Here is a 14,410-nt window from a genome sequence, read left to right on the forward strand (position 1 = left end):
TTGCCACAGGTGAAGGAAAGCAGTTGTCAGAGATGACCACTCCTGTCGCCAGAGGCAAGCCAGAACCAGAGTCAGAGGTAAAGGGGACACAGTCTCCAGAAAAGGATAATCTCTCCTGTTATCAGAGGCCAGGTTCTGTGGAGACTGAAGAAGTACCGGAGCAGCCTTTTTCACTAGCCGGGCTGGTGAAGAAGCTGGGAAAGCTTCAGCAGAGTCAAGCTAGGGACCCAGCGGAACAGTGTGGGTGACTTTTGCAGAGGATTAAGCAGATTAGCTGAAGAGCCAAGTCAGGGACCCAGCGGGACAGTGTGGGTAACACTTGGAAGCAACAGCGGGATAGTTGTGCAGGAGCTCAAGGGATCCAGTGGTGGCTGGGATCTGAAGAGCTCAGTGAGAGGATCTACAATAGGATACTGTGAGTTGTGATCTGTATTAAAGTTGACGTTACCAGATCAGTTGCTATAGGAGACAGCGGTTTTGCGCCCAACTTACTTTATCTACACCACACCAACTATGCCTAGTAACCCACACTGTGGAGATGGATGTCAGTTCTACCTGACTCTGGAGGTCACCATTAGGCTGCTTGGGGTCGGGGCAAAGGCTACACTTATTATACTGCTAAAAGTCTGATGCCCCATACACACTATCAGTTTTTTCTGCTGATTTTCTTCTTCAGGTTTACCAAAACCATGTAGTGCAAGGGCCTGCTTGATTGCATACAAATTGAAACTCCTAAGCTCTGACCTCATATCATATGGTTTTGGTAAATCTGAAGAAAAAACTCAGCAGAAAAACTGATAGTGTGTATGGGGCTTTAATGGCCCTGTTATAAGCCATAATAGAAACAGTTTGTAACTTACAGACCCTCTGATTATTGTTTTACTCACTTGAATCTGCTTGTGTATTTACTATGATCTGAAAAAAGAAGTATTTAGTGGCACTTGGGGAGTAGGCAAGGAAAATAGATACAAAATAAAAGTTGTAAATATACAATAGGTCTGAAATCAGTACCCAGAAGAAATAAGTGAATAAAAATTAAAGTAGTTATGCATTAAAACATAATAGTTGTAAAATCAATATCCATAGATAATGGTTATAAAAGGAACTAAAAAACAAAAGAAACGTCAACAGGTGTCCATAACAAAATGTCCAATCAGTCCATGCTGAATACAAGCTCAGAATCAACAGCCAGCTGTCAGAGTTGAAAAGGCTCTGTGAGACAAAGAAAGTAGGGAAAACACAGCAGTGCTATCTAAATGTAGTAGATTAGTAGTAAAACATAATGTATTAAAAGATGAATTAGCAACTCACAAAAGTGGAATAGGGATAGCACATATAGGGTCCCTCTATGTCATTAATCTATCTATGAATCCAGATTGCTCTCAAGTGCGGATGCCTCCAGCTGCTTAGCTGCTCTGGTGGGTCCCAGGGCTCCAAGTCTGTGAAGTGGTTCCTCCTTTGTCAGTGGACGTGAGGAAGGGAAACCAACAGGTGCGCGTTTGGAGCATGCGTGCATCTGTGAGATATTCAGCCTGGCCACAGGCCTCCATTTCCTATTCTGATAAAATTCCCTTCACCATTCTGATAAACCTCTCATTCCCTTTTTAAAAAAAGCCTCCATTCCCCAGTCTGATGAATCCTTCATTCCCCATTCTTATAAAACCCCCCATTTCAGATTCTAATAATCCCCCCACTCCCAATTCTGATAAAGCCCCCATTCCCCATTCTGATAATTCACTCTCCCCTTTCCCTATTCTGAACCCCCCATTTACCATTCTTAAAACCCCATACCCCATTCTGATAAGCCCCCCATTTCCCATTCTTATAACCCCCCCATTCCCTATTCTGATAAAATCACCACTCCTACTCCCACCCATTCCCAATTCTGATAAATGCCCCATTCCTCATTCTGATAAACCCCCCATTTCCTATTCTAATAACCTCCCATACCCTATTCAACTGCTCTCTGAAAGCAGGTTTAGCTCAGCTCAGGTCAGTCCCGATCCAACCTCCCATAGCCATACCCCAGCTAGTGTCAGCTGGCAGCTGCAGACAGTAGTCATACATTCCAACTCTCCCAATTTGGCTCTCTGGGTGGGTGGTGCCCCTCTGAAGTTTTGGCCCTGGCTAGCTCAACATGGCATCAGCCTGGAACTCCTCCTAAGCCACCTCTATGACTAAGCCCCAGGCATAAGGGTAAAATGCATCAGGGAGGCATGGCTTAGTAGGAGATCCAGTCTGAGGCCATTCACATGCTTCTCTGCCTGTTGAGCTAGTGGTGAGTGGTGAGTGGTGTCTCTCATCCCTTCATGCTTAACTGCTTTCTGGATCAAGCACAAGACAGAGTGCACCCTTACACTTCTGTGAGACACTGGATTTTTATTTTACCAGCAGAGCACCTTTATCAGCACTGCAAGAGGTTTCAAAATTTAGTGAGTACTGAAAAAGTTTTTTTTATATATTTTTAATTGGTTCAAAAATACCAGTTTTGCTCTCTTGTCGCTTTTAGATTACTTTGCAAGGTAGCAGAAACCCCTGTAGTATGTTAATATGCTTTACTAAATAAGAAATGTTGTACATACAAACTACTTACAATTGTAGGAAAAGAATATAAGACGTACAAAGCATTACAGATATTCATACAACATGCATACACATGCTACCTAAGACAGCTTTCACACCAAGCAACCCATAGCGTCGGCGGTGAAAATATTTTTAGCGGCGCTTTACCGTCGGATTTGCAGTGTATTTTGGCCACTAGCGGGGAGCTTTTACCCCCCACTAGCGGCTGAGAAAGGGTTAAAAGCGCCCGCAATACGGCGCAATAGCGGCGTTTTGCCAGCGGTATTGCAGTGCTGCCCCATTGATTTCAATGAGGAGCAGCGGTGGAGGAGCGGTAAACACACCGCTCCTTCACCGCTCCAAAGAAGCTGCTGGCAGGACTTTTCCTGATGTCCTGCCAGCGCACCACTCCAGTGTGAAAGCCCATGGGCTTTCACACCGAAGACAACGGAGCAGCAGTTTAAGGGCGGATTGCAGGCGCTATTTCTAACGCTATAGCACTTGCAAAACGTGTGAAAGGGGTCTAACCTATGAGCATTGACAATGGTCTATATCCAATGGGAATACACTAAAACAGGGATATGCAATTAGCGGACCTCCAGCTGTTGCAGAACTACCATTTCCATGAGGCATATCAAGACTCTGACAACCAAAAGCATGACACCCAGAGGCAGAGGCATGATGGTACTTGTAGTTTTGCAACAGCTGGAGGTCCACTAATTGAATATCTCTCCACTAAAATATTAACAAGCTTGGGTTATAGTTCACCATTTTTGAAACAAACAGGGCTCTAGGTTTTACTCAAATGATTGTAGGAAACTGGGTGCTCTTATAGTGTAGATTTAGCTTCATCCCCAGATGAAGTTCCTTCTTTGTTCTTGTGAAGACTCCTCTGGCACAGACCTTCCTTCTTAGTCTTTCTTTTGGTTTCCGAACCCTCCTTTTTCTACCCATGTCTTCTTCCAGATTCTCCTCAAATTCTTTCTTTGGCACATGGCTCTGTTATCTCATATGTTCCCTCCCCTTCAGTTACTGACAACATCACTTCCTGTTTAACTAGCCTCTATGAACCAGTTAAATAAGTTATTAAAAAAAAATTAAAGTTCAGCTTTTGAATTCAAGATGGTAGCTTAAATGTATTATTCCATATATTTATGCTATAATCAAATCACTAATATAGCCATAACACATTTCACCCCTTGAATTTTATAGCATAATATAGGAAACATTGGAAACTGCCATAAACCAGGCAGAGACAGAAAATGCAGTTAAAATCACACCTTTAATAAAATACCAAAAAATAACAGTTCAGGAACGTAGTAAAAAACGAAAGCCAGGGTTTGAATGCCACAACGCGTAATCAGACGAGTATATGGTGAATAGGGATGAGCCGAACACCCCCCTGTTCGATTCGCATCCAGAACATGTGAACAGGCAAAAATTTGTTCGAACACGCAAACACTGTTAAAGTCTATGGGACACGAACATGAAAAATAAAAAGTGCTAATTTTAAAGGTTAATATGCAAGTTATTGTCCTAAAAAGTATTTGGGGACCCGTGTCCTGCCCCTGGGGACATGTATCAATGCAAAAAAATGTTTTAATACGGCCGTTTTTTCCAGAGCAGCGATTTTAATAATGCTTAAAGTGAAACAATAAAAGTGAAATATTCCTTTAAATTTCATACCTGGGGGGTATCTATAGTATGCCTATAAAGTGGCGCATGTTTCCCATGTTTATAACAGACCCAAAGCAAAATTAAAATTCTAAAGGAAAAAAAAGTTAGTTAAAAGTATTAGCGCTAGTGCCGGCTATTAATGAATTGTTGGTCCCGACAATACACATAAAAGTCAATGAAAGTCATTGAAAAAAAAATGCGTGGGGGTCCCCCAAAATTCCATTACCTTTCAGGTCTGGTATGGATATTAAGGGGAACTGCACGCCAAAATGTAAAAAAAAATGGCGTGGAGTTCCCCCCCAAAATCCTTACCAGACCCTCCAGCTCTGGGATGGATTTTAAGGGGAACTACACTCCAATTTTTTTTTTTTAAATGCCGTGGGGTTCCCCCAAAAATCCACACCAGTCCCTTATCTGAGCATGCAGCCTGGTAGGCCACAGGAAAAGAGGGGGGGCGAGAGAGCGTCCCCCCTCCTGAACCATACCAGGCCACATGCCTTCAACATGGGGAGGATGGCCCCATGTTGATGGGGACAAGGGCCTCATCCCCACAACCCTTGCCCGGTGGTTGTGGGGGTCTGCGGGCGGGGGGCTTATTGGAATCTGGGACACCCAGATCCCACCGAAAAGGTTCTATAGACACAGATTGTTATTGTCAGAGTCACGTGGAATCTCCTATTCTATATCGAACTGTTGTAACAACGAAAACGAAAATAATTATTTATGTCGGATCTTTCGTTTTTCGGATTCTGTGCTTTCGTTATCGTTTGTCAAAACGAAAACGAAAATACCTGAAATTCAGACGAAAATGCATTCGGACGAAAATGAATGCACATGTCTATTGGTTTCTATGTAGAAGTGAGCCCGATTTCGCACTTTCCAGCTTTAGTAAATAAACCCCATTGTGTACTTAAAAGTGGGGTATGCCTGAACTATAAATCTTTATTGTGAAATATCTTGAAAACTTCAGCCAAGCAGCACCTTTATCACCTGTTTTCTAATTCATGGTGGTTGTGGGGGTCTGCAGGCGGGGGGCTTATCAGAATTTTTAAAACTTTTTTTGCATTGATACATGTACCCTGGGGCGGGACCCGGGTCCCCAAACTCTTTTTATGACAATAACTTGCATATTAACCTTTAAAATTAGCATTTTAGATTTCTCCCATAGACCTTTAAAGGGTGTTCCGTGGCTTTTTGAATTTGCCACGGACACCCCAAATTGTTCGCTGTTCAGTGAACGGACAAACAGCCAATGTTTGAGTTGAACTCATGTTCGACTCGAACAGATAGCCCATCCCTAATGGTGAATAAAAGTCCAGATGGCTGCACTCCAACGAAATCACCTTTATTGATCCATATAAAAATCAGTCCATACAGCAAAACAGATAGCAGAGTATACAGCACAGCAGTAATTGGACGAGCCAGAGTAAGGAAGCCAGAAGTCAGCATAGTAAGGAGCAAAAACAGGAACAGGTATCGGAAGAGAAGTCAGCCATGCCAGGTCATACATAGGAACACAGGCAAGAACACACTGGAGATCATAGCCCACGCAAGGGAAAGGAGGAAATGAGCAAAGCTGTTTAATTAGCCAAAAAGGGCTGGCTATAAGCTGGATTAATGGGGCAGGTAACGGTAACCAGGTGATTCACTGTGGAAACAAAGAGTGGTTGGTAATTAACCGACAGCTGAGCAGCCTCTGTGCACTGAAAGAAAAGAGCTACTTGTGAATAGCAGGAGCACAGACCTGCCAGAAACAGCATTTCTCAGCAACCTTTGTCCAGAAAAGGGTGAAATAAACCTCTCATATTGTATATGGGAGGAAGTAAAACATTTTTTGACCCCTGTATGTTCTGTGTGGTAAGACTTTGTCCCTGGGCAAGCTGTAATGTTCCATTAAAAAGGTTTAGCAATTTTGTCTTTGGAAGTCTGTGTAAAATAGATGGAAGAAAAATTCTAGATACAAGCCCATTGTCCTCCAGGCCAGTGAAACACTCATCTTATCTTTTGGTCTGCCTTATCTTATCTGGCTTTGTCATTTGGTCTGCCTGCTCCACCTCTTGTTTTTTACCTCAAAAGAGTAAAAAAAAAAAAAAAAACCAGTAAGAAAGGCAGATTATATATTCCTTCCAACATTGTCAAAACACATAGCTTACTGCTCACATTTTTCTATCTGCCCATTTTTGCCTGCAAAATCATTGTAGGATGCCCACTGCTGCCTTGAAATATTCTCACGGAATAGAATAGATTTCCAGGGCAAAAAATAAACCTGGGTCTCTCTCCATACTGTCTTGGGAACACTGGCCAATCTTAACAGCATGGCACTCTTTTGCAATGTGCCCCAGTCTATGACAACAAAAACTCCTAATGTGACTGAATTTACTGTTCCCAGTAATTTCCTTCCACCTTGTAAGGAAAGCTGGCATATGAATCCTATTTATTTCCTATCTAGGCACCCCCACCTTAAGTAAACCAGTCCACATTTGTTTCCTGGAGATTGTATGTCCTACCTCATATGTACAGTCATTGGGCCTTTTTAAGGGCACCATTAGATTTGTTCATGAGGGCTGAACGCCACCCATTTAAATCTTTAACTTTGCCTGCATTGGTCTGATTACATGTAAAAGCCATCGCAGGTTTACTTTGAGTGACCTACTTTCTAAATACTTTGCAGTGAAGCAGAAACTCCTGTTGTATATTAATGTACTTTACTAAACAATAAAGCTGTACTCACACATTCACATGCTGCCAAACATTTCTAGCAAATGAACATTGACAATGGTCTGTATGCAATGGGAATACACTAAAACGTGACTTTTGTTATAGATCACAATTTCCCCAAAAAAACAGGACTCCAGGCTCTTCTTGAGTACCACCATTTCCTGCCAACATCACTTCCTGTCTAACATTGCACTCACTGGCACTCTAAACATTATGCTCTCTGAAATTAAATAAACAGCTGATTTTTGTGCAGAGCTATAACATTTTTGGGATGTGAAAGTACAGCTTCAGGGTGGTCAGAAAATCACAGGCTTGTTTAAAAAGAAAACAGATAGGAATAACTTTCTCCTGGCAGGTAGTTTTAAAAGCCAGTACATTAGTGTCAAAAGAATCACATCCACAAATTTTTTTTTTTTTTTACAGGTTTATTAAATAGTTTTTATTACATTTTTACAGATAAAAAAATCTTACATACTTTGCAAAACAATCTGCAAGTCATTCATAAAAATACAAAACATTCTCAAAATACACATAAATATATAAAAAATACATATAGGTACACAAATGGATCTATCCTCTAACATGCACTTAAATACAAAAATTTGTCTCTACCACAGCATATACTCTAAGCCCTTGTACACACGGTCAGAGATTCCGACGGAATGTGTCCGATCGGACCGTTTTGTCGGATATTCCGACTGTGTGTGGTCTACATCCGACTGTTTCTGTCGGAGTATCCGACGGACCAAGTTTTCCAACTTTTTGGTAAAATTTTCTGACAAAATGCTCTGATCGGACATACTCCGATCATTTGTAGAGAATTTCGATCGGACTGTGCCACGCATGCTCAGATCAAATTCCTACACCAAAGCTATTGGCTACTAGCGTGAACGTAGTCCCGTCATAACGAAATAACGTAATCACGTTGGATTTTTCGACAACTTTGTCCGACCGTGTGTATGCAACAGTTTCAGACAAAATAAAACACAGTTTTTTTGTTAAGCAAAAAGCATGCACTTAAATTTGTAGAAATATTAAAAGCTTGTAAAAAAATGGCGGCTGGCTGGCACACACCCATCCTAGACAGCGATGACGTCAGCACGTCACCCTATTTATCTTACTTTCGAGGGGAAAACAAGAGAAATTCTCATTTCTTTATCCCCATTACTATCCTCCTTCAAATTGTACAAAAAAAAGGGGGGGGAAGAGGGAGAAAAAAGGGGGGGCATCACCTTCCCCTCCCCTACATTAGGAGAGGGGGAGAACAGGGGGGGACGACATCAGGGGACAAACCCCTAAGTACTCCCTCCTTTCCCATAATTCCCAGACAACTCGGGGACTGTTTCAATTCTAGACATTTCTTCCAAGTACCCTGAAATTTTGTTTCTGCGTCCCTTTGGAAACATATTAATTCTTCCATTATCCTCGTTCTATCTATTTCTCGAAACCAGTCCTTTATAATTGGTAATTTCCTTTGTTTTCCAATGTTTCGGAATTAGTGCTTTTCGCTGTATTCAACAGAAATGGAGTAAGTGCTGTTCTATACTTCTTCCTAAAGCCCCCAATCGCATGAAACAAGCACTTCCAGAGGTATAATTCTATTTCCGTCCCATCAAACTTTTTAATTAAATCCAATAGTTCCACCCAGTATGGCTGGATCAAACTACACTGCCACCATATATGAGCATTGGTTCCTTCCTTCTCACATTCCCTCCAACATTAAGGTGATAGATCATGATTCATTTTAATACATTTTGGATGGAACATGGTACCACTTAGTTAATAGTTTATCATTAATTTCTTTTATCCTTGTGTCCATTGAGGTGGAGTGGAACTAGTCCATAACCTTTCCCTTCAGTGTCTCCAGTACTGATTGGTTCAGTTCTATTTTCCACCTCCCCAAGGGACACATTGAGCCATCGTCCATAGAAGTTATCAACATCCTATATATATTAGACATCCCCTGTCTACTTATCCCCCCTTGATCAACTAATCTTTCCCATGTATTTAACCTACTATCCGAGCAAAGGGGTTTTGGGAGGGATTCTATGAAGTGTTGGAGCTGTTTGTATCTCCAGCCACCCCATAGTGTTGTACCAAATTTTTCTCGTAGCTCTGCTAATGACCAAAGGGTGTTTGCTTTTAGGACATCTCTTAATCTCAACCGATCCAAATGGGTCCATTTTAAATACAGTTTATTCTCTTTCCCTAGGGCGAAATAATTATTTCCCGTCAAGGGCATCAGGGGACTATTGTATTTCCCCATCGTACCCTTGAGTACCATATCCCATGCTCTAAGTGTTTCTGTTGTAATTGGGGCCATTTCTCTAAGGAGACCTCTATATTCCCTTGGAATCCAGATAATCTGACCTAGGGTGACTTTACTCATATTATCTTCCAGTGATACCCATTTTTATGTGGGACATTATGAACCCAATCCAAAATTCTCCTCAGTATTGCTGATGCATGGTATTTCTGAAGATCTACTCATTATTTTATAGGAAATACAACTTCCTCTTCTATTCCATACAAATTTCTGCAGCAAGGATCTAATAGTTCTAAAATAGGCCCCTGGGATATTAATCAGAAGGCTTTGAAAGATGTATAGGGCTTTCGGGAGGATCATCATTTTGATTACACTTATCCTACCAAACCATGGCAGTCTATGTGCAAGGTAACCCTTCAGATCTTGTTTAATTTTATTCAAGAGAGATAAGTAATTATCCTGGTATAAGTCAACTGTTGATACTGATAGATATCCACTAACTTTTATCAGTAAAACAGTAGATTTTTAATCAATGTGATGCCACATGGTGCACAGTATTCCAGCTTATACATCGTCTATACAACTATGTAACCAGGGATAACTGTTGGCAAAAGTTTCTCTGATTGACGCAAGTTTTTTTTTTACTGCCTGAGAAGGTTTACTGAGACAGTTTTAGTCCATCATCAAATTGGATTAGCAAATTGACTATTTTCCTTTTATGTTAAATGTTTGAGATCTTTAAAATTGTTTACTGTTGGGGAATTTATTTACCCCTACTTGGGTAGATCTCCTTTAAAACAATGTTGTATGAAAAACAGATACATCTAGCAGTTTAAAAAGAATTGAGAGTGAGAGCAGAGTCTCTGTAGCACTACCCCCATAGGGGCTGCAAGTGACAGGGTTCCCCACTTCTGCACAGCCAGACACATAGCATCTTAAACTTGCATCCAGACACAGAAAACAGTCCTTGAGCTTTGTTTTTGTTGTTTTATTGAGGGCATAACAACTTGGATGGGGATATGAATTATGGGATGCCCAACTTGAAAGTGACAAAACCAGGGATCACTTACTCCATATATACAGCTTCTCTTTATCGTCCTGCACCACTTGGCTTGATCCCCTGTACAGCTCCGCTTGGTTCACTCTTTTTAGAAATGAACAATCTCTTGTTAGCTTAGTAACAGCCCCTTACAGGCTAGGAACTCTCAGCTCTTTGAGAAAAGTAGCAAATGTGTTGTGAACTGCATCCTGGGGTACCTCTAACTCCCTTGTAGACACTGGTCTCACCTCTGCAGGAAATTCTAGCCCATCTGGCTGCCTCTTTAACAGTCTACCCAGCTGACTCTCTGGAGATTTCACAGGGCAAGGTTTGATGAAGACTTAAGCAAACCACTATCTTCAGGAGAGACCTGTTACATGTGACATAGTCTCTCCCTTTGTCTGTCCCTGCACCGTGATGTTATTTCTCACACTGTCCTTTCCTTTCTCCTTTCTCCTTTCAGGAAAGCCTCCTTCTAACTTCTGCTGTGGTAGGATCCTTCCAGGCCAACCACCTGAGCCCCAGCCTGAGGTAAAACCCTTCCCGGAGAGGGGTCCTTTCAGGGCCATTGGCAGTCCCCTCAGCACTGCATTTCTATCTTTCTCCCTATCCAGCATGACTCATGTCTATTTAAGAGCTCACTTAGTCCCCTGACAGACCCACCTCCTAGCTAAGGGATTGGCTAAGGGCCCCTAAATATGCAGAACAGCCCCTCCTAGCCACCACCCTCTAGTTTACAGAAAATTCTCCAACATTCTAGAACCAGGGGGAGGCACCAGAGAGCTTTCTGTATGAGTCATGCTGCCCTGAACTCAAGTAACAGTGTCCCAATTACAGCCTCACAGGATTAATCATGAGTCAGGATAAAGTTTGTCTACTCTTATGCTAGTAGCACACACTAGAGATCTCTAAAGCTGAAGTTTGGGTTTGGCTATTCTTTCTGCTTGGACCAATGTAAGTATGCATGTGCCATACCGGGAAGATCCCCTAGAAGCTGGAACTGTAGTAGGCACCACTACTACTACAGTCATCACTACTAGTTTCCAGGACCTATGCTAAGCGGCCACCCTGCTGCTTAGTGAACACAGGAAGTTGCTCGCTCAACACAGGCATCATTCAGAAAACAATTAGCATTCACTATGGACAAATAGATGAGGTGGAGATCATGTCAACACCTGCCTCTTTACCTAATCCAAGGAGAGAATGCTTTGCAATTATTGAGGAAGCAAAGTCCTGTCTCCACAGCAGTATCAAGTACAGATCTCAGTGCCTCCAGCAGTGATTAGTACAGATCTCAGTGTCCACAGCAGTGACTTAGTGTAACTATGCATCCAGAATTCCAAGTTCCGACCAGAGTATATAGTCCAGACTGTACACTACCTTTTGTTCTGCCTCTGCTGCTCACATTCAGCTGTGTGTTAAGTGCAACTAAAGGCATACCTTTTTTTTTGTTTTGGATAGATTGGAGAGGAATTAGAACAACTGTCAGTTTTTATTGCTGTCTGTGCCCCCATTAGGGAGATTCACCCTCTCTGTGCAATTTAACATTATCATTGAAAGTGAAAGTAAAAGAAAATCCCACATTTTGGGTTGTCCTCAGAAAAGTAATAGAGGGGAAATCTTCCAATGGGGACACTAGTTCTGGTGACCAGGGGGTCCCCTATGGATTCCCTTAATTTTCAGGAATTTTCTCTCACTTCCTGTTTTGGCTATGGGACAGGAAGTGAAGGGAATTCTCCCCAATGGTATACAGATGTAAAAACAGGTAAAAAATAAACTGGCAGGGGTTATGACCCTACCTTACACCCTTATCTAAAATGAAAAAAAAGAGTTTTGCCTATAGTTTAAGTTTTGAGGTGGGCATAGCAGCCAGGGTGGGAGGACAGATTGTTCCAGTCTCCTCATCCACTAACAGTGGATGCCTCCAAGGCATTTGTACACACTTAGTGGCTGGGGTCAGGCCAAAAAGTCTGTCCTCCTGGCAATTGCCTTCAGGTTGGATGTTTGTGCTACAGCTGGCCTGGCTTAACCTAGGCTCCAGTGCTTTATTATATTGATAGTCCTGCTGATGCCACTGGTCCGGGGGGGGGGGGGGGGGCTAAAGTCTGGGGTCAGCACCACACCAGATGCGACCCTGCTGGTGACTAGTCCTTTGCCATTTGTATGCCTTACTTGAGCACAGTTTACTTTAGGAAGGGAGTTATTACATATTAAACCCCTCCTCATTGTGTTGAAGAGTATAATGACACTGTTGTAGATCATTAGCCTTTTCTTTATTGTGCCAAGTGACCCCCTTAGTGTGTCCATCCCCATGGTGGGTAGCACACAATCATAACAGGAAAGCAGAAAATTTGTGTTTTAATAGGTGGTTCAATATTGACAGGGAAAGCGTAACAGCGGGCCTTCTTTCAATCCTCGTTAAAACATTTTCTGCAACTTGAAATGATAAATGAACATTTTATTTTATGTGCTGTCTTTTTGAAGGACAGCCCAAAAGCTCATGTAAAATGAGGAGCTAGTCAAATTGCTACAAAAAAATCTCCACAATTGAATTTCTGATTTTATCAAGAAGCAATACTTGCACTGATGTTAGACAGAAAGCTGAAAGGTCAATGAGTTCCCCTGGATGCCTTTTGTCAAGGGTTTTTGACTTCAGTGTGAATGAAGATCTCCCATGAGGAAAGCTAACTTAGATTCACTGTCATGTGGAAGACAGCCAAGAATCTGAAAATGTTACAAAAAAGCATAAGGGACTTAAAGCACCTTCAGATACATCGCCAATGCCAATCGCCTCGCGTGGAAACGTGTATACATTGATGTTTTGGATTTGTTCTGTCAGCTTTCAGCTGTGAAACAAATTATTGTACAGGTTTACAGTTTGAATACAAACACACTTGAAGGTCTTGGTAGTAGTTCTGAATCTAATAAAATAACACCGCTATGCTGATTGATCAAAAAGAATGTACCAAACATACTATATTGTGCTTTGCATATATACTGTACATAAATATACTGTATACAGTGTGTATATAATATATATATATATATATATATATATATATATATATATAATATGTGTATGTGTGTATGTATGTGTGTGTATACAGGTATATATATATATATATATATACACACACACACACACACACACACAGTTGGGCCGGAAGGAAGAGGGAATCTTTAATAAATTGTGAATATTCACTTCAATTATCCAATCAAGTGCAGCTTAAATAAGTAACTAGGAATTTAGTTTTTACGACAGAATACATGAAGTGAATATTCACACAATTTATTGAAGATTCTCTCCTCCTATAGTATGTTTTATTTACTGTATTTATTGGCATATAACACTCACTTTTTTGCCATGAAAATCGGGTGCAAATAGCGTGTACTTGTTATACGCCAGTACTTCCATTTTAGCTGCCTTGGAGGGGACAGGGAGGCGGGGTGGGACGAGCGCCATCAGATTACATACAGTGAGAATCTCCTGTTTACTTGGCGGCTTCTGTAATAGGAAGTCCCATCTCCTGGGCCACCATTGGACTACTGTTCTGTCTATCATAGGAGATTCTCAATGTATTTAATCTGTCCCACCCCCTCCATGTCCCCTCTAGGCTGCAGATGGGTATCGATCAGGCTGCACTGATGGCAATGGTGAGGCTGCTGCATGGAAGGCAATGGTGAGGCTGCTGCATTGATGGCAATGGTGAGGCTGATGCATGGAAGGCAATGGTGAGGCTGCCCCATTGATGGCAATGGTGAGGCTGCTGCACTAATGGCAATGGTGAGGGTGCTGCACTGATGGCAATGGTGAGGCTGCTGCATGGAAGGCAATGGTAAGGCTGCTGCATTGATGGCAATGGGAAGGCTGCTGCATTGATGAGGCTGCTGCATTGATGAGGCTGCTGCATTGAAGGCTATTGCTGAGGGTGCTGCATGTATGGCAATGGTGAGGGCTCTGCATTGATGGCAATTGTGAGGCTGCACTGATGTAGACTGATGAGGCTGCATATGGGCACTTGTGAGGCTGCATATGGGCACTGACCCTTATTTTGCTTCAAAGTTCCTTATTTAAAATGTAAGGTTTTTTTTCCTTAAACTTCCCTCTTAAAATGAATAAATACGGTATATAGTATATTCACTACAGG

The sequence above is a fragment of the Lithobates pipiens genome, unplaced genomic scaffold, assembly GCF_037356315.1.
Source record: "Lithobates pipiens isolate NorthernLeopardFrog02 unplaced genomic scaffold, aLitPip1_a1.2 Scaffold_3, whole genome shotgun sequence".
Taxonomy (NCBI): domain Eukaryota; kingdom Metazoa; phylum Chordata; class Amphibia; order Anura; family Ranidae; genus Lithobates; species Lithobates pipiens.